Source organism: Nansenia antarctica, assembly GCF_963989245.1.
Source record: "Nansenia antarctica genome assembly, chromosome: 20".
In the NCBI taxonomy this organism is placed as follows: domain Eukaryota; kingdom Metazoa; phylum Chordata; class Actinopteri; order Argentiniformes; family Microstomatidae; genus Nansenia; species Nansenia antarctica.
Genome location: NC_137693.1, coordinates 11,716,146 through 11,735,564, shown reverse-complemented (window position 1 = coordinate 11,735,564; position 19,419 = coordinate 11,716,146). Strand labels below are relative to the sequence as shown.

The window sequence follows — 19,419 nt, the reverse complement described above, 5'->3', positions numbered from 1 at the left end:
GTGTATATTTTAATCTCAGTCTACGGAGGGCTGAATATGGTCATGTTCTGAAACTGAGGAGTCAGAAATACATCTATGCGTCACAGCACAGACTTGGGTCATTTGTGAGTGCTATATGACCCTCGTAGAGATCAAAGCAGACCTGCTTCTATTTGACCTGTGCATCAGGGAATATGGACATTTAGGGCTCAGCCCTGTGGCAAATAATGTCTCCTTTTTATCAATGATATTTTTTAAATGTTTTGATTTACCGACACCACAGACTGTGGAACACAGAGAATGTCTGCTGTTTGCAACTGATATGTTTTATTGGAGCCATTACTAAGATATGCGGTTGGTCTCAGCTAAACAGCTGGGTTTGCTGTGGTGAAGTGAGTGTAACTGAGGAAGATGGTAAAACTCACTCCACATGTTCAAATACCACCAGAAAATAGAAAAGGGTAGCCTGGTTTCTTGTATAGAATTGTATAGAAACGGTATTTAATTATCTTTTGCAAAAGGAGAACAGTTTACAGCACGACAGACAGAGTCTGTCAGTCAAACCCACAGAAAGTCCAGACAGAGGGGAAAACATGGATTTTTATACACAGGTAATCAGTCCAACCATCATCAGGTAAGGTTCAAGCCAATCACAGGCACTTCTTGTATGAGGAGGGGCTAGCTGTGATGCCAATTATGAAGAGGTTATGGGGGATTGACCCCCACTTTCTCTTAGGGACACAAAGGTGGAAAAGGGACACAAAGGCCACGAACTGGTCTGGTTTCAGAGTACTGGCCTAGAACTGCTCTAGATTGCTCAGTCTCCCTAGGTGCAGGTCAAGAGAAAAGAGAGCAATTAGGTCTTTGTGATCATTTACATGTGTCTGTGTTGACTAGCCAATGTCAAGTTTAGAGAAACTGAGAAGTAGAGAAACTGTTTTTCATTGTAGAAGAGGTTGAGGTCGTTTAAGTATGTTGATTCTGCCCAGACAGTCTGACTCAGTGACGTTTTCAAGAGTAGCAATGACAAAATGTCTCATCAAACGAATAATTTTCCCTTACAGGTTCAGTGTCTTGCCCAAGGACACCTTGACATGTGGCCAGCCAGGGTTCGAACCGCCAACCTTCAGTTCACTTAATTGCTGAATGATCTTGGCATTGACCTCTATGTCACTGTGGATACCACATGTTAATATGATATACCATTTAGCTTTTATCAAAGTGAGTGCATACATTTTTCAGTATATATGGTCCCAGCGGGAAGTTTCATTAAAGTCGGCATGAAAGGAGCGCCAGCTATTTAGTCTTGCAATCCAGCCCACTAACATCGACCATTATGTTGACCACAAAAGTGTAGTATGTAATAGGCTGTGAAATATAAGTTATGATTACTTGTTCGATCCAATTTAATTTTACTGCAAAGGATTGCCTCGGCTTCTTCATGAGCTGTCAAGCGTAGCTGTTAGAAGTAGATTAATGATTACTTGTTACAAATTAAATTCTACTGTAAAGCATTCTTTGTGAGCTGTCTAGAAGTAGCTTCTAACACTCAGTGCCATGTGCTTTTGACTGGGACTCTGTGGCTTCCCCCCAGGCATCCCTTTCTGCCACGGTCGATTATATTTATAGCTGGCTCATAAACGTCTCTGCTGTTTTGCATGGTGAGCATACTGGAAATCTGAGATCAAGCTTTTTTTTTTCAGAAGTACATACTGAATACATGCTGACGTATGCCTTTAGTCATGGAAACTTGAGGCCATTGGAAACTGTGGGCAAGTGTAACATTGCTGAATATGTGAATACAAATTGTTTATATGAGCTTGGTTAGGTTCTCTGACATGTTTTACTTGTGATAGTGTGTAATGTTACATTATATCAACAATAAACAAAAGCTCCTCCTCCACCACACACTCCCTCTCTCACATTCAACTGGAAGACACTGGTGGAGCAGTCTTTGCCAACCATCACATTTTCCCTTTAGTTCCTTATTTTAAGCTAATAAATACGTTACTTTTACATTTAAACCATGGTTGTTTTGTGTCCTTTATGTTGCCTCCGTTTGAGCCAGGGTTGTAACATATTGGGCGCTCGTCCAGGATATTTAAAGATTTCATAGTTAAACCCCTGGAGTTATTGAGAGATCATTTTGTGATTGGCTGCGGTAACCCTTTTCCACCATCCACCTCTGCTTCTCTTTCTCATAAAAGGATCTCTGTCCAGGTCATCTCTTTTACCATGCCCTGGTACAAAGAAACCACTTTGGCAGGGCAGTGGGTGTATTTTCCTGCCACACCAGGGCGTCCAGCATGCTTGAGGACTATTGGGCCGGAGGCTGCTGCTCTTGAATTGTTCTTTTCTCTTGTTCCTATGTTGTCTTCTGCAACACTGCCACCCTCTGCTTCAAAAGCTTCAGCTCCGGGTTGAAGAATTCAGTGGCAGTAAAATCCTCAGATGGCATCATTGAATTGACTAGGCCTTCTACTGCGTATGTCTGGGAGACATTTGTAGAGCACTAGAAGTACTTTACTTCTCCAGTTTGATAATAATAAAAAAAAGTGAATGGAGGAACCATCACCAAGGTAGCGGGACTTGGGGGCTGGCCACACGCTGGCCAGTTCCTGGTTCTCTTTTGTTGCTGCTGCTTCTGTATGTACTCCTGTACGATCCTCTCGACTGTTTGGGTTGCAGAGGCATCCTGGGATGGGTTTACCAGTGGTGGGTTGACAGTAGCAGGTGGCAGGGGTGTGAATGAGACACTGACTGTATCTGCCACAGCTGTTGTGTCTCCAGAAGCTTCTCTGGGCTGGTGTTAAGAGCAGAGCTGGTGTTCTTGCACTTGGCTAGATGATTAACATACCTGGAGATATGTTGCCTAGTGGTGATGTGCAGCATAGTCCCCATCCACACTTCAGGATGTCTTTCTCCTGTAGGGGTTTCTAAATCTGGGTAGCTATTTAAACAGGGGTAAGCTGTGATTGTCTAAATACAATTTTGACTAGTGAGCTGGGCAGCTACGGGTGACTGTTCAAAACTATTATGGCCTGGAGATAGAAGCTATGTTGGAACCTGTTGGTCTGAGACCAAATGCTGCAGTACTGCCTGCTGGAGGATAGCAGAGAGAACAGGGTGTGGCACTCAAGGCCGTTGATACTCAATGTGAGGGCTAAGGAAAATCAATGTGTGTTTTTTTTCCAAGTGCCCTTCATAAATCTCCTGAAACATTATTTGTGCCACAATTCATAGACAAAATGACCACAAAGTCAAAGGAACGTTTTTTAATGAATGCTCAGAATTTCCCCATGAAAATCATATTTTATGTTTTCACAATCGGTGCACCCCAGAGTGTGTGGTGTTGTTTATTCAGCCTCTTTGGCCTGTGAAAAGAGAGAAAGAAAATAAGCGATAAACATTCATGAACTTCTTATACATGATCACTTCAAAGAACACAATAGACTGTTTAGGACAAGTGATAAGTTTGTCAGTGACTTCCAAGACAGTTGTGAATGTAAAAGTCAATATTGACCTCGATGTGTACACTGAACCTGAAATGGTGTTGTTGATGAGGTCATATTGGGACATGAGTCAGGTATAGGTTTCATAGCAGCTTTGTACCTTTCCAGAGTCGCGGCTCTTAGCCCTGAGCTTGTTGACCTGGGACTCAGCGATGTCAGCACGCTCCTCTGCCTCCTCCATCTCATGCTGAACCTTACGCAGTTTACCCATGTGGGTGTTGGCTTGTTCCTCCTGGGAGAGAAAGAGAGGTAGAGAATGAGAGAGGGAGAGGGAGACAATAATACTCAGCCTACAATGTTGTCAAAACAAATAAACCAAAATTATATTAGTTATATTAATTACTTACTTACTTATTTCCTATAGTGATGGTATTGTAGCGAAGGAAGCACTGTGTGTATTATTTACTTTACAGTTACTTGCGATGTACATTATGGATACCAAAATTGGTCATGTATGATAACTATGAACAAAACCATGTGTCTTATATGCTGTAAGAATATTTGACTGGTAGTATGTGACTCACCGCTTCCTCAGCCTGCCTCTTGTAAGCCTTCACTTTAAGCTGCAGCTTGTCTACCAGGTCCTGAAGTCTGGCACCGTTCTTCTTATCCTCCTCAGTCTGTGGGAGAAAGTCAAAGAAACCAAAGAAAGTCAATGCCCATTTCAATTGCATTCCGGTGCTGTACCAGGATGTTTGATGGTGTTTCTGTTACCCTTACCTGGTAAGTGAGCTCCTTGACTCTGCGCTCGTACTTGCGGACACCCTTGATTGCATCTGTACCCCTTCTCTGCTCAGCATCCACCTCAGTCTCAAGCTCACGCACCTGTATGGAGGGAATACAGCTGTGTGTTTAAGGTAGTGAAATCAGTCGTGAGTTATTGGAAAGAAGTAGAGGTTAATATAGATAGACTTTGTGAACAAAAGTTTATTGAAAGTAAAAAAAAAAAACTCACCCTGGACTCCAGTTTCTGGAGCTGTTTCTTGCCGCCCTTCATTGCCAGGTTCTCAGCCTCATCCAGACGGTGCTGCAGGTCCTTGACTGTGACCTCAAGGTTCTTCTTCATCCTCTCCAGGTGAGAGCTGGTGTCCTGCTCCTTCTTCAGCTCCTCTGCCATCATGGCCGCCTGAAATGGTATCCGCAATGTGTTACAGATCATGTGATCAGCCCAGATACAATTGGCCAATGGCGTAGAGGTCTTTACGGGTCAAAAGACATGGACCTGTTCTGAATGGACCGGTGGATCTCTAACCAGAATGAAGTCTAATTTTCTGTTTCGGTCTACCTCTGTAAATAAGGCCTCCTCAGTGTGCCAGAGTGGTCTGTGATGCTTGGAGAGGTAATTGATGCACGCACCATGAAGTTGGAGTAAATGATTGGATGTGACATGATGAACATGACTAAATATTATGACGTGATGGTTTTGAAATGTGTGATGTTATGATGTGGAACATATCTTCTGTCAATGTAGGAATCGGGAAAAAAGCCAAAATATAGTGAGTGTGTTCACCCATCATTGCTCTCTCTTTCACTATCTGGTATCACTTTGTGTGATGGTGCACATGGCCAGAGGCACCGAGACTGTAGTGCAGCTTTTGATAAGTTTGATGGTGACAATTGTATATGCAACGCTCTCGTGATCAGAGCTGTTTATCAGGTCCGCTCGGGTAAATCTGCCATTTACCTTGTTCTAAAGTTTTCGGGTTCGGGTTGATCTGTAAAGACTTCTACATTGCAGACAAAAAAAATTATTGTATGGTTTTGTTTTGAATATGGGGACTTACATCAGTGATGGCCTTCTTTGCCTTCTCCTCTGCGTTTCTGGCCTCCTGCACAGTGTCGTCCACCTCTCCCTGCACTTGAACCAGGTCAGTCTCCAGCTTCTTCTTAGAGTTCAGAAGGCTAGTGTTCTGTATGAGGAAACCCAATGATTAGCTGGAAATATATTTCTAGAAAGCATACAAAAGTCACACTGTGGGTAAGATGAGACTGCCTAGAAATCACCTATACCTGGGAGTTAAGCAGTCCCACACGCTCGCTGGCATCCACCAGCTCCTGCTCGGCCACTTTGCGGCCTCTCTCTGTCTGCTCCAGAGCAACCCTGAGCTCCTCAATCTCAGCCACCATCAGTCCGTTCCTGCGCTCCACCATGGCTGCCTGCTCCTTCAAATCGTCTGCTGCGCGAACAGCATCATCAAAGTGCAATTGGACATCCTGGGATTCACAAAGAGTAAAGTATTAAAACTTGTTGTTGAAGGCCGATTGGATCGGTACAGGATGCATTCATTGTGTTATCTCATAACCCTTCTATTCTTTTATATACTCTAGTCTACTTTATTCTGATATATATTATTTCTAATCGTTAAGGTTAATAATGGGTTGTATTATCTGATCTGAAATGTATGGTTAAGGGTAATGTTTACCTTGAGCTGTCCCTGGACGTTCCTCAGCTGTTTTTGGGCCTCGGCTGCCTGCCTGTTGGCGTGGCTCAGCTGGACCTCCATCTCATTCAGGTCTCCCTCCATCTTCTTCTTCACCCTCAGGGCGTCGTTCCTGCTCCTCACCTCTGAGTCCAGGGTGCTCTGCATGGAGTCAATCACCCTCTGGCTGTTCCTCTTGATCTGCTCCATCTCCTCATCCTTCTCCGCCAGCTTCCTGTCAACCTCACCCTTGACCTGGTTTAGCTCCAGCTGCACACGCAGAATCTTGGACTCCTCGTGCTCCAGTGTACCCTGAACAAAACCAAAGTAGTCACATGTTGATTGAGGGGGAGACTAGTGGACTGGTACTCATTAACGATTGGTTATCCTGGAAAGGGGCTTGCTACTGTATGCAGGATATGGGGACCAGGTATTAAAAAAAAATGTTCTCAATGAGACTAACCTCGACAATAAAGCTTACATGAAAGGATTTTCCAAATGACCATTATTAAACTGCATTAGTTTCTACCTCAGCCTCCTCAAGCGCAGTCTGGATCTCAGACTTCTCTGTCTCCACAGTCTTCTTGGCCTTCTCCAGCTCATGGATGCTCTTGCCAGTCTCCCCGATCTGCTCAGTCAAGTCAGAGATCTCCTCTGCAAACAGAAATACGTCATTAAGAACGGAGATTTTCTTTGAACACACTGTAGTTCATATTGAATTATGACAATAATAAATGGAATTGTTTGTTCTGTCTGGCGAAGCGTTATAGACAATCTGAACATTGTTCGGAAGAATATGGTCACTCATACATAGCTTGATGAAATAAGACATCATGTTTATTTTCATCATGAGCCAAATAAAACTGCTGGTGTTTGACTCACGTTGCAGGTTCTTGTTCTCTCTCTTCAGAGTCTCCAGCTGATCCAAAGCCTCCTCATAGGAGTTCTTCATTTTGAAGAGCTCCGTGCTCATAGAACGAGCCTCCTTCTGAGCTCCTTCCAGCTCTGCCTGGCCCTCCTCAAACTTCTGCTTCCACTCTGACAAGACCTAGAGAAATTCATGTGATTTTAGGGTTAGGATTTCACTTTCTCCTTTCATCTGTCCTTTAGCTAATTGTTGGGCCTTTTGTAATAAGCAATATGTATAAAAAAAAATATAAAATATGATTTAACAATACACCCTATTTATCATATCCATTTAAAGAGGTCGATATGGTGCTAGAATGAATAAAAAAAAAGATCTGATTTGATTTCTTTAGTTATTTCACACCTTGTCAAAGTTCCTCTGCTTCTTGTCGAGGTTGGCAGCAAGAGCATTTGCTCTCTCCACGTCAACCATGAGGTCCTCCACCTCTCCCTGCAGCCTCTGCTTGGTCTTCTCCAGAGAGGCACACTTTGAGTTGGTCGCCTCGATGGTCTCCTCTGCCTCCTGCAGACGCTGGGCCAGCTTCTTCCTGTTAGACAGATGAGGGATTATAAAGCATCACCTCTGAGGGACTGTGTCAGAGAATGTCTGCACATCTGGCTCTTACAGGTGATGGGAGAAACAGTATACAGTAACTCATAACTACTTCTACATTCTGGTTTCCTTTCTTTGTCAACCTGTAACCTGTGGGATAGACTGCTTTCGATGTGTGACTCACTTGGCTTCATTGAAACGTATATCTGGGAAAGAACTCCTTTTCTATTTAGGATTAAATAGAATGGAAAAAAATCCTTTTGTATGAAATGTCCCCTTTATATTATTTGATTTAAGTGTGTCAACTCATCTCCAGAATGAGCAGAACAGAAATTAAATACCTCCCAACCCTGGTGAATAAGGGGGTTGTGTGACTCACTTGGCCTCCTCCAGCTCCTCAGTGCGCTGGACGGCATCAGTCTCGTACTTGGTCCTCCACTGAGCCACCTCACTGTTGGCCTTGGACATGCCGCGTTGCAGCTCTGCCTTGGCCTCCTGCTCCTCCTCAAACTGCTCCCTCAGGAGGTCACAGTCATGGCGGGCAGACTGGACAGCGTGGGCCAGTGCGTTCTTAGCCTAGGGAGAGAAATAGAAGAGGTGACAGGGGATAGGGGGAAGAGAGGTGAAAGGGAGTAGGAGAAATAATGTAAGAGTGTCATTGAAAAAGAAAAAGACAAAGAGAGAGACATGAGTAGAGACTAAATATTACAGTTAGAACTGTATAAATTAGTGATGTGACAATTCGAATTTCAATTGAATCAAATTGAATTTGAAGCTTTAGTCTGAGAGAGAGAAGAGAGAGGGGGGGGGAGAAGAGAGAGAGAGAGAGAGAGAGGGGGGGGGAGAGAGAGAGCGAGGGGGAGAGAGGGGGGGGAGAGAGAGAGCGAGGGGGAGAGAGAGTTCCCCCTAGAGAGAGAAAGAGAGAGAGAACAGAGCGATGAGCTCCATGATAACGAGCTGTGTTATCCCGCTACAACCCACAGTCTTGTCACATTCCCTTAGAGAAGCCGTGAGCTAAATGGGCCGCAGCAGATGTTTAGTGACTGTCGTCTTGTACTGTACCGATAAACCTCGAGATGCAAATATTTGCAATGTGTACATGTACCTTGATGATTTCGATCACACCTTGTATAAGCAAACCGGAGTCTTCCACCACAGTGTTGCTCTCTGGAGGGGGTTCCATCACATGCCTTTAAGGACCGATTTTAGAGTATCGTGTGGATGGATGGCAAATTATTTTAATTCAATTATTTGTAAATGATGTCTATAATACAACACCATGTAGAAAAAGTGTCTGAAGGCACTGTACACTGAATCCAGGCACACCATAGCCAAATGGGAACGAAACATACGAAACACAAGACACACTCCAACAGTTCCTCCTACATTATCCTCACCATCTTCAACATCTCCAGTTTTGTGTGAAGTTGATTCTGCATGTCACACATCCGATTCAACATAAACACATTCATCTTTATCCATGAGTTCCACTGTGGCCTCTCCTCTGTGTGAAGCAGATTGGTTTTCACCATTGGCTGAGCCGTTGCCGCTTTGCATTTTAGCTGCAGACCAACCGCCATCACGACCAGCAAACACAACACGAGTTGTCCAACGACTTTCATATTCATTAACTATTCTTTACAGAAACTGAGTTTGTGGACGGGTTATATAGATATATATGTACCGTTGTCGACAAAAGAATCACTGTCCCGCTACCAAGACAGCGGTCCGCTGGCCTCTACTGGTGTGCTGCGTCCAGTAGGTTGCCAGGTTACGCTCATTGCGCTAGAAGTCACCCAATCGCGTTTCAAAACATTCAACTTCAAAGTTTATTAACTGATAAATATTAGAAGTCACTGGGTGGCATAATCACATTCAACATGAAGCTGTAGTTTAAAACTATGTGTTCGTTGGTTTCTATTTTGAGTTCCTTACCTTGACTTCCTCCTCAACGTGTCTCTTCAGCTCCTCAATCTGCTGGGTGAAGGCCTGTTTGCCTCTGGTCAGCTGGGACACAAGGGCCTCCTTCTCCTCAAGCTGGCGACCAAACTCACCTGTGGGGAACAGAGCATCTTGTTAATGGGGTCTCTGTTCACAAAGTTCTATTGGTTAATGTTCATTGTTGTTGTTGGAGTAAGGTCAGTTATATTTCTGAGTTTATAGGATATATAAACTTTCTCTATGTGCTGTTGTAATAGAATGTTATCTTGCCAATGCTATTCTAATTTGTGTCAAGTTTGATTCATGGTCAGTTTGTTAACTTATGTTTATGGGTAGGATTTGGGGTGGGTAAGCTGCTACTACATGAACTTCTACAGTGTGTATCATTGTTACCGTTCTCAGTCAGGAGTCTGGCCCTCTGTCCGCTCATGTCATTGACCTGGCGCACATTCTCCTCATTCTTAGTCTTGATCTCGCTCAGCTGATCCTCAAGAGTACGGCACATCTTCTCCAGATTGCCCTGGTAGTGAAACATAAACCATTATTACTTTACATGATTATCTTGTGCCAAGCTTTCTTCTTTTCCACTTTTATTTGAATTCACACGCTGCTCCATCCAAACATTGCTACTGACCTTAGACTTGGAGACGGCCTCCATGTTGCTGGAGAGGTCATCAATCTCCATCTTGTACTCGCTCTTCTCCTTCTCCAGCTTCTGCTTGACACGCTGCAGGTTGTCAATCTGCTCCCCGAGCTCTGACACGCTGTCTGCCTGCTTCTTCCTCAGAGCGGAGGCTGTGGCCTCGTGCTGCAGGGTGGACTCCTCTAGGTCGCGTCTCAGTTTCTGAAACTCGGCCTCACGCTTCTTGTTCATCTCTATCTGAGAAGCGGTAGCACCTCCGGCCTCCTCCAGCCTCTCACTGATCTCCTCAAGTTCCCTGGAGAGATCGGCCCTCTGCTTCTCCACCTTAGCCCTGGCAGCACGCTCAGCCTCGATCTCCTCCTCCAGCTCCTCAATACGGGCCTACAATAGGGAGACACAAACAAAGAGATGAAATCTACAGCACACTCAAAGCAAAGCTCACAAAATAATAGTTAACAAATTACTATTTTTTTATTAAGATGTATTTATCCAAAGCAACTTACAGTTAACATACAGAATGTACTGTATGGTGTTGTGTCATGCTTAAACCAACTGAACCATTGCAAACCCCCAGTGCTAACAGGAGGATGAATTGATCACTGTTTCTCGTAGCAATCCTGAAAATGTTGTTGTCAGTCGTGAGCTATCAGACGGTCCTGTTCTGTACCTGGAGTTCTTTGAGCTTCTTCTGCATCTGAGCACCCAGAGACTGTTCATCCTCAATCTTGCTGAGAAGCTGGGCGGTCTCGAAGTCCTTCCTAAAGAACACAAACACATTAATTCCGTTTAACGGAAAGTCTATTGTAACGTTCACTTTGGTTTATAGAAAGACATCTGTTCAAATTCAATAAAAGAAAAAATCTGTTTTGTTTCAAGACAATGATGGTTCTGACTATTGGAACAATGTAAAGGAATTAATGTTCAGTTTATATCAAATACAGCTTTTAGTCATTTGTCATGACTACATTAAAACAGCTTCATTCATTCAACAATATGTTTGCGTTTACTTCTTGATCTTCTCATCAGACTGCTGCTTGTCATTCTCCAGGTCCATTATGGACTCCTGGGCCAGTTTCAGATCTCCCTCCAGCTTTCTCTTAGCTCTCTCTAGGTCCATACGGAGCTTCTTCTCTTGCTCCAAAGAACCCTCAAGCTAGAAAATAAACACACATGTTTGTTATCAAAATCTAAATAATGATTAAACAATGTAGTTGATAAAGTAATGCCTTTGAGAGTATAAGCCACAGCGCAGGTTCCTGATGATGATTGTCTCAAACTAAATGACGAACCTTGGATTTCATACTATAACAGCCATCGAATAATTCCCACCTTATTGACTGTTGCATGTTCTTGTGTGTTTTAACGTATGAAAAACAGTAAGCTTTTCTCTTCCATTACAATCTTGGTTGATACTAGTTTTATTTATTTTGCCCACTCACATCGTCCACTTGCTGTTCCAGCTTGGTCTTAGCCTTGGTCAGAGTGTTGACTTTGTCCTCCTCTGCCTGCAGGTCGTCCAGTGTCTGCTGGTGGGCCTCTTGGAGGGCTTTCTTCTCCTTGGTGAGCTTTGCAACAGCCTCATCCTGAGACGCCATTTCCTCTGTCAGGTTTTTAACCTAAACACAGTCACAACAGAGAGAGAGATAGTCTTTTGTCATTTCATCTTACAAAGGGAAATGCAGTTTATATTGCATATAATGTAGCTTGCAAATCTTAGCATAAATTGATCCTCTAGATGGCAGTGTATACAATGAATTCATATCAGATACAGAATGAAGAGTCCAGAATAATATGCTATGAATGTGGGCAGTGCTATGCTGCTGAACTCTTCCTTTTTCACATCTTCTCATTCCAGGACCAACATCACTTGGATTTAGTTATTGTTTGGATTCATTGATTGTTTGACATTGACAGTTTGATCAGATTGTAGTTTGTATGTGTTATGAGACCTTGTTTTCAGTGGCGTGTTTCTCCTTCTCCACTTTGGCCAGAGTTAGCTCCAGGTCATCGATGTCTTTCTTCAACTCAGAACACTCATCCTCCAGCTTCCTCTTCTTGGCTGTCAACTCAGCATTGATCTCCTCCTCATCTTCCAGCCTCTCAGTCGTCTCTTTGAGTTTGGCCTCCAGCTGGATCTTGCTCTTGATGAGCCCCTCACACCTCTCCTCAGCATCGTTCAGACACTCTCCTTCCTAGTTTCAGAAGGGAAGAAAAAGGCTTCAAAACTCAGTGTATGCAGATATAATCTGATTCACGTCCAAGGGCACTCAGCAAATCAATACAAATCTATGAAATGTTTTTGTGTGTGTGCCTTTGTGAGGCTGGTCGCTCACTCACATTTGCAATTTGGAGGGCAAGGTCATTCTTCTCCTGCAGGAGAGATACCATCTTCTCCTCCAGGTCCTTCTTACGGGCCTCTGCCTTAGTCAGGGCAACTTTGCACTTCTCAAAGTCCTCCTTCATGTTGGCCAGCTCCTTCTCTGTCTCAGCGCTCTGCAGCAGGGGCTTGATCTTGTAGTAGACCTTCATCCATGGCCAATTTTTGACATTCATGAATGAGCGGATGTTGTACTGGATGGAGTAGATGGACTCTCTGGTTGACGGCAAGTAGGAAGGCAAATGTGGTGTAGTGAGTTTTATGCTTTTGAACGGTTCAATGATAAGAAGGTTACATGGTAAAGTAACCCAGGCTATATTATATAATTGCCTGTAAATGCATTCATAATGTAGCACATACAGGTGGATCATGAATAGTGCTAAAAAGATTATCTTCCATCCCATACCTCCTCTCCATCATCTTACTAAACTCCCTCCTCATCAAGTAGGCGCGGCAGAGAGCTTGAGTCATGGTTACCAGACTTGCCAACTTCTCATCTCGCATCTCCTCCAAGACACCCAGCAGACCAGCTTTGAAGAACACCTGAGCACAGATAAATACACATGTCAAATGGAGGAGCTAGACACTGTGACATACATATAAGAATGTCGGAATGGGTGGTTCAACACCACTAGACTTGGTTGTACCAACATTGAAATGCATGTATTTTCACCATGATATTTTAAAGAACAGATCGCAGATTAGCTATAGACATACCCCTCAAACACAAAGCACTCAAAAAGGAATTAACGCTATCTAAAGCCTGCGTTCTTACAACTTTGAACATTTTACAGTGTGGGTAATATTGTTGTCCTCTTAATATAGCTCCAAGGACCTGTCATAGGACCCGTTTTTGCTCATAAGCTCTAATTTTAGAACTTTTTAACGTTTTAGTGTTGTTATGTGGTAACATTTCCTGGGTGAATTTGAGCACTGACCTTGGTGTGTCCAAACTTGTACTCATCCTGAGGAACATCAATTGACGCAAGCAGCTTCTCAGAAGCCTTCTTGTTGTCCATGAACTGACCCTCAGGGATGACGCTGGCATTCAGTACTTTGTACCTGTATGGGGAGAATTGTTAAATACGTTAGTCTCAAAGCTATTGCCTATTTTGTCAAGGAAGGGCAGTGTGTGTGTGTGTGTGTGTGTGTGTGTGTGTGTGTGTGTCTGTGTGTGTTACCTCTGCTTGAAGTCAGCATAGAGGATTCTGCTGGGGAAGCCCTTTCTGCAGATCCTGATACCTTCCAGTACACCGTTACACCTCAGCTGATGGATAACCAGGAAGTTCTCCATCAGACCTGGAAAACACAAAATGCATCTTAACCCCTAAATAAACCTATAAAATAATGTATATATTAAAGACTTGTGGACTTGTAGTAATGATCAGTACCGGTAGTTTAATCATCGGCTTAATATGTCTCTCTGTGTTGTACCTGGAGTCTTTGACTCGTTGGGGATCAGGCAGCGCACAAAGTGAGGGTGGGTGCTCCTCAAGTTGGTCATCAGCTTCTGCAAGTTCTCCTGTGAGGGTTACAAACCATAGTGCTCTCACTATAACTCAGACTTAATTTACACTTTTTCAAAGGATAGTAATTTTCAAAAGACACTCTGGCAGGCAGGACTAAAGCTCACCCTGAACTGGGAGGAGACAGTCTGCATGGAACCTCCCTTCTTCTTGCCTCCCTTCTTTGTTGTATCTTTTTCAAAGAGTAAAACATTTTACAAATCCGAAAATTATAAAGAAAGAAAGAAATACCATGAATGAGAAGGTGTGTCCAAACTTTTGACTGGTACTGTATATTGAAAAGACGAAAAAGACTGCAACTTGAAATCCCTTCAAAATTCTATTGTAGCTAATCTTTTAAGTATTCTATTCTAATGGCTACTGGCTTAATGCTAATTATCATACTAATGCTTAGTTATTAACATGATGCTAATGTTACCTTCAGCTGCAGCAGCAGGATAAAGGAGGGGCAGCAGTTTGACTGAGGACTTCTGGTACAGCTGGATCACAGAGTCATTCAGGGGATCCTTGTTCTTGTCCAGCCAGCCAGTGATGTTGTAGTCCACAGTGCCAGCGTAGTGCACCAGGGAGAAGTGGGCCTCCTGCTTGCCCTTGCCAGGCTTGGGCTTCTCAAACGCCTTGGTTTTACCAAGATGCTGGGTGTTCAGCTTGTCCTTGAAGGTTGCATCTGAAGCCTTGGGGAACATGCACTCCTCTTCAAGGATGGAGAAGATGCCCAATGGCTGTGCAAAAAGAGATTTTAATTAAATTAGTATGTTCATATTTACATGTTCTTTACTTCAATAGTCAACTTTATTTGATGACATGCATGTCGCGGAAGCATATTAAACAAGTACTAACACGTTGAGTTACTAACAGTAAGATTTAGGTTTTAGGGTTAGGGGATTTAGGTTTTAAGGTTTTAAGGATTTTAAGGTTTAAACTCCTACCTCTATTAAGTGTGCTTTTGACACCCATCATTAAATAGTATAATCCTCACAGGCTGCTTACCTTCTCAATAAGCTCAATGCAGGCAGCCAAGTCCATGCCGAAGTCAATGAAATCCCAGATGATGCCCTCCTTCTTGTACTCCTCTTGCTCCAGGACGAACATGGTGTGGTTGAAGAACTGTTGCAGTTTCTCGTTGGTGAAGTTAATACACAGCTGCTCCATGCTGTTGTACTGTTGATGGAATTTCAGAATAAAGGAATCTCTTCGACATACATTGTTGTAATCTTTCATAGTCGCAACTTGTTTTCTTTTCCTGACAACATACTCACATCAAAGATCTCAAAACCGGCAATGTCGAGCACACCAATGTAGAACTGCCTTGCATTCTTGGTGTCCAACTGTTCGTTGATACGGATGACCATCCACAAGAACATCCTCTCATAGATGGACTTAGCCAGAGCCATCACGGAATTATTTACCTGTAAAAAATGATACTTCTAGTTAATACATGAGATATTGACCATGTGTAGTTGAGGTGATGAAGGTGGAGGGTGGTAGGGACATTACAGGGGTTTTATGGTTTAAAGATTAGGGCACTGAATCATCGAAACTATATACAAGTGTTGTGGGGAGAGGGAGTTATGCTGTTTGTTTGTTTTTCTTTTTCTGTGTTGATATCAGAGATGGGAGGGAGTGGGGGGGCTGTTTTATTTTATTTTATACTGTTGTTGACTGATTTGGGAAATTGTGTTTTATGCTTTCTTATCATTGTTGAACCACAGAGTGGCACTTTTATACTCAAGCACTATGAAACCAATACAAATCAAAAGATTGTTCACTATGGCAGAGAAGTATGTTATGAATTTAAACAATGATATATGAATCCCTACCTGGGCTACTGTCTGTCCCTTGGTCACAAACTCATTGCCGACCTTCACTCTGGGGTAGCAAAGTGCTTTAAGCATGTCGGCTGAGTTCAGGCCCAGGAGGTAAGCGATTTTATCAGCGTCTGGAAAGATATGGAGCAACAACAGATTCAAGAACAGAGCCATATTATTAAAACGCAGGTGTTGAGGCTAACCCTAACCCTTTATTTAGGCTGGGGTTAAGGCTAAACCTAACCCTACTGAGAGCAAGATCTCAGAAGAGCTCTGCTTACAAAGATGTAAAAATCTAATGACAAACATAGTATAGTTGATTAATGACAAATGACAAAGACAATTTACACGGTAGCTAAAATGAAATATATGTATTTGAAATAACTTTTTTCTAATAATTGGTAGAGGGTCTGTATAGTCTGTCTATGAGTGATCAGCTATTCTGATGTTTCATGAGGAACAAATGTTCTAAATGTAATTGTTTCCATGTTTGGGGCCAGAGGTGGAACTCACCCTCTGTGCCGTCTGGCTCGGCCTGCTCCTCACGCTGCTTCTGCTTGAAATGCATGTTGCCATGTTGCATGACAGCACCTGTCAGTTTGTAGATGTATGCTTTCTCATCACCGACGAAGCCCAGGATGTCAATGGCATCCTGAAAGAGAGGGATTTAATGTTAGATGGGAAGAAAACAGTGAAGAATTGAAGACAAACTCACTCTGTCAGAGTACGGCTCTGTACGCTCTAAATCTAGCACAATGGATGGAAATGTCAGCCTTCTCTATTCCTCTAGTAGACTAGCAGCAGAATAGGATTTTAACAATGTTACACAGGAGACTGTTGTGGATGCCATATGAACTCCTATAAGAGGAGTCATTAACACTGGGTACTCCAAAACAAATCATTGATAGAAAGAGAAACCCTTTGCGTGACTCACATCTGTGGCGTCCAGCTCGTCCTTGTCGTCGATGCTGGCCACAGTGATCTGCCCCTGGCTGATCATAGGGAAATCGTAGGGGTTGGTGGTGATGAGGCACATTTCTGTGGAGAACAGAGAATAAAGTTGTCTGTTAAATCAAACACATGTAGATATATGGACCACTTGTACTCAATACATACTATACTCAATGACAGATGTGCTCAATAACCAATGGATTGTTTTACCTATTCCCCCCGCCAGGCACATTTCATCAACTCAATCAAAGTGCAATTCTTATACCATCTCTGCGCAGCAGCTACTGTTTTGTTCTCTGTGTGCAGCTAGTTTTCCCAGATCTCTACTTTGGCGTACCAACTATCTCAGGTTTGTGGTTGGTCATCATCTGGTAGAAGATGTGGTAACCCCTCTCATCAGGAAGCTGGAAAGCCACCCTGGACTTCTCCAGCAGATCTGATAGAGAAATCATGGGAGAGAAAAGTGTAAAGTATTGCAAAAGAATTTTTGTAGAATAAGTATGGAGAAATGACTAATACCAACTTACAGGTCTCAATGTCAGCACTAGCCAGTTTGCCGGACGTAGCGAAGTGAATCCTGATGAATTTACCCTACAGTGGAGCAGGGTGGTTAGAAATCAGTCAACAAAAAAAGTAGAACTGCCAAAGTGTTTCCCTCATACTTACAAAGCGAGATGAGTTGTCATTCCTCACAGTCTTGGCATTACCGTAAGCCTCCAGCAGGGGGTTAGCTGCAATGATCTGATCCTCAAGAGACCCCTGAATGAGACAAAGTTGCTAAAACGTTAGTAACTGAAAATCTCTTATATTTCATGTCTCTTTCAACAACATGTGTTCCTTTTAGCTGAGAAGGTGGCTGTAGTGAGGTACAGACCTCATGAAAAATCTTTGACTGAAATGTGATTGGCTCCCACTCTAAGGCCCAGGGTTCTCTACTGGTTCCCAACACCACATATACCCACCCCAAATCCTCTGTCAAACTAGAAGAAATTAGAGAAAAGTTGATGTGTTTTCAATCATTCACCTCAACCTACTCTACTTTGTGACACAGAAGCACAATTTACCTTGATTTTACCAGAGCTCCCACTTGATTCTCCCTTCTTTCCTCCAGACACAGCAATGGTGGCAAAGTACTGGATGACACGCTTGGTGTTGACAGTCTTTCCTGCACCGGATTCTCCACTGGTTTATAGACAGAGAAAGAGGGGTTTAGGGTTAGGATCATATCAGCATTCATTAAGCAAGAAAAGAAAATGGCATTGCTTTAACTTGTTTTTATAATAAGTTAATGTTCTCAATTCTCACTCAGTTACTCAATATTGACTTCTTAATACCCAACATACTGCAAAAGAAACAGTTTTGGAAAGTATGATGTTAGTGAACAACTTACGTAATCAGGACGGACTGATTCTCTCTATCTGCAAGCAAAGAAACACATTGTTCATACTCATTCACTGGACTTTGGTATATTAGTGCATTCAAGGCATCATCTTAAAGTCACACATCTAACTATCCATCCATCCATGAGAGCTCGTACCAGTCATCATGAACTGAAAGGCGTTGTCAGAGACAGAGAAGATATGGGGTGGAGCCTCCATACGCTTCTTCCCTCTGTAGGCGTTCACACAACACTGGTCGTACACAGGGAGCCACTTGTAGGGGTTCACTGTGGCGCAGAAGAGCCCAGAGTAGGTCTGGATAAAGTGGATCAAATATGGGAATTAGCCAGAATAAGTCAGATTAGCTGGAATGTGGAGACAAGGCTTAAGCCTAGTCCTGGACTAAATCACACTTTCAATGTAAAATCTCCATTGAAGATGTTTTTTAGTCTAGGATTAGTCTTAAGCCTTGTCTGTGAAACCGGCCCTGTATGTTTTGTTTTATGCGTTTGCCCATGCATGCAAGGTTTCTGGTGTTCACTGATGTGTATGTGTCTCTTACGTAGATCATCCATGCTGCGTAACGCTCTTTGAGGTTATACAGCACAGAGGCTTCATTCAGGTAGGTCATCATGGCCATGTCCTCAATCTTGTCATACTTTGGAGGATTTATTTGCAAGATGTCATCTTCTTTGAAGTCTTTAGTCTGAAACAGTGAGATATTTAGATAATACTCAAATCAACACTATATGGATAACTTTTTACTGATAAACAAATAGAATATTTATCATACATTTTTTTTGTCATTGTTGTTACAAGCATAATCCATGAAATCGATTTGTTTGTATTTCAATACCATTGTTGTGCTATGCTCCACTGTACTTGAATATTAATGGGGAAATTAAGTCTTTTTGATCAAAGATTCTATTAATTAATTGTTTTACTATTTGTGTTGAAAGGTTTATCCTGCTTATGGAAGCTGCAGTTTGGTAATAGTCTTACCTCCTCTGTGTCCAGAATTTTCACCGATATTTTTGCCCCATCCCTGGCAACAACTAGACCCTTGAGGTACAGTTCCTTCTTGTCAGTCACATAGCAGGAGTTCTTAGCATCAAAGGGTTTGCTCTGAGCTTCGATCCTCTCCCTCTCTGGCTTACGAAGGTATATGGCAGCTGCGCCATAAATGGCCATCTCCGCATCCGTACTCATGGTGGCGGCTCACTAGGAAAGAAAGAATAAAAAACAAACATGTTTGAGTCTGTACTACTAACCCCTCCCCAGTCAACAGAGTTAGAGGCAGTATATTTAACAGAATGTATTCTAATAATGTGAATACTCAAACCATGTCTCACCTTCTTTTCTCCACCCAGATGAAATCGTATCTTTATGGTAACCCAATGTTCCACAAACACAGTCAGCTGAAA

At 42.8% G+C, this 19,419-nt stretch overlaps 1 pseudogene across 1 annotated transcript; it reads right to left on the bottom strand.

Annotated features, from left to right (window-relative positions):
• Positions 1–6,030: 6,030 nt before the first annotated feature.
• Positions 6,031–19,204, bottom strand: LOC308174737 (myosin-4-like; annotated as a pseudogene). Its single transcript has 32 exons — positions 18,998–19,204; positions 18,558–18,701; positions 18,154–18,310; positions 18,007–18,034; positions 17,681–17,798; positions 17,283–17,375; positions 17,144–17,207; positions 16,954–17,052; positions 16,600–16,703; positions 16,179–16,317; positions 15,678–15,796; positions 15,117–15,266; positions 14,848–15,018; positions 14,276–14,579; positions 13,965–14,029; positions 13,766–13,853; positions 13,513–13,630; positions 13,270–13,393; positions 12,738–12,874; positions 12,292–12,547; positions 11,904–12,146; positions 11,394–11,570; positions 10,962–11,107; positions 10,622–10,712; positions 9,946–10,335; positions 9,705–9,831; positions 9,306–9,424; positions 7,750–7,946; positions 7,182–7,365; positions 6,794–6,959; positions 6,441–6,565; positions 6,031–6,223 (listed from the first exon to the last, which is right to left on the bottom strand). The product of its transcript is annotated as a myosin-4-like (transcript).
• Between the last annotated feature and the right edge of the window lie 215 nt (positions 19,205–19,419).